Consider the following 1229-nt stretch of genomic DNA (forward strand, 5'->3'; position numbering starts at 1 on the left):
ACTTAGTCTCGCGAACGCTCGATCACTACTACACAAAGCCAATATCCAACCATCGAAATACATTACCAGACGTTTTATTAACATAATAAAAATGCATTTTTACCAAAAAATTAATTTTTTTTTTCACCGAAAAATTGCATCAGTAAACATACTCTTTTATCGAATACGGAAAACAAACAAGTTTATAATCAATTACAATACGTTAAAATAAGTAGAAATATGCAAAAAAATATATACCTTGTAACGTTAATTAACGAAAAAATTAGAAAAATATCCCAGTCGTGTCAGTTCGGCGAACGCTAATTTTTTGAAAAAATCGATCAAAATGTTTAATCCCGACGTATTTAATAGAGATATAACGATTCCCGTAAAAAAATTTATACCTTATAACGCTTTTTAACGAATAAACTCGAAAAAACTTTTTCGCACTCGGAATTTTTCTAAGTCCCAACGTACCGGCTCGGAATTTTTCTATGTTCCAACGACCGGTCGTGTCGGTCCGAACGTTTTTATATCCGTCTGCCGACGATATAAACGCTTAATCCCGACGTATTTTATCGAGTTATAACGATTTATGTAAAAATATTCGTACCTCGTAACGCTTTTTAACGAATTAACTCGAAAAGAGTGTTCGGTCCGAAAATTTTCCAAGTTCGAACGACCGGCCGCATAGGTCCGTTTTTAAAAATCGTTCTCGGACGGAAATAAACCATTAATCCCGACGTATTTTGTCGTGTTACGTCGATTTATGCAAAAAAATTCATACCTTGTAACGCTTTTAACCGAGTAAACTCGAAAAAACTTTTTCGCACTCGGCATTTTTCCAAGTCCCAACGTACCGGCTCGGAATTTTTCTATGTTCCAACGACCGGTCGTGTCGGTCCGAACGTTTTTATATCCGTCTGCCGACGATATAAACGCTTAATCCCGACGTATTTTATCGAGTTATAACGATTTATGTAAAAACATCCGTACCTCGTAACACTTTTTAACGAGTTATTTCGAGGGGAACTTTCGGCCTTTTCGTAACGGGGCGAAAAAATTCAAAGTTCCAACGTCCCAGTCATGTTGGTCCGGCGGATGAAATTTTTTAAAAAAATAAAGTGAAATCGTAACGTTCGACTAGATTTCGTCGAAACATAACGATTTCGCTGATAATTTCGATACCTTATAACGCTTTTTCTCGAGTTATTTCGAGTTGAACTTTCGGTACTTTCGTGGCGGTGCGA

This window comes from Bombus vancouverensis, unplaced genomic scaffold (genome assembly GCF_051014615.1).
Source record: "Bombus vancouverensis nearcticus unplaced genomic scaffold, iyBomVanc1_principal scaffold0078, whole genome shotgun sequence".
Lineage (NCBI taxonomy): Eukaryota > Metazoa > Arthropoda > Insecta > Hymenoptera > Apidae > Bombus > Bombus vancouverensis.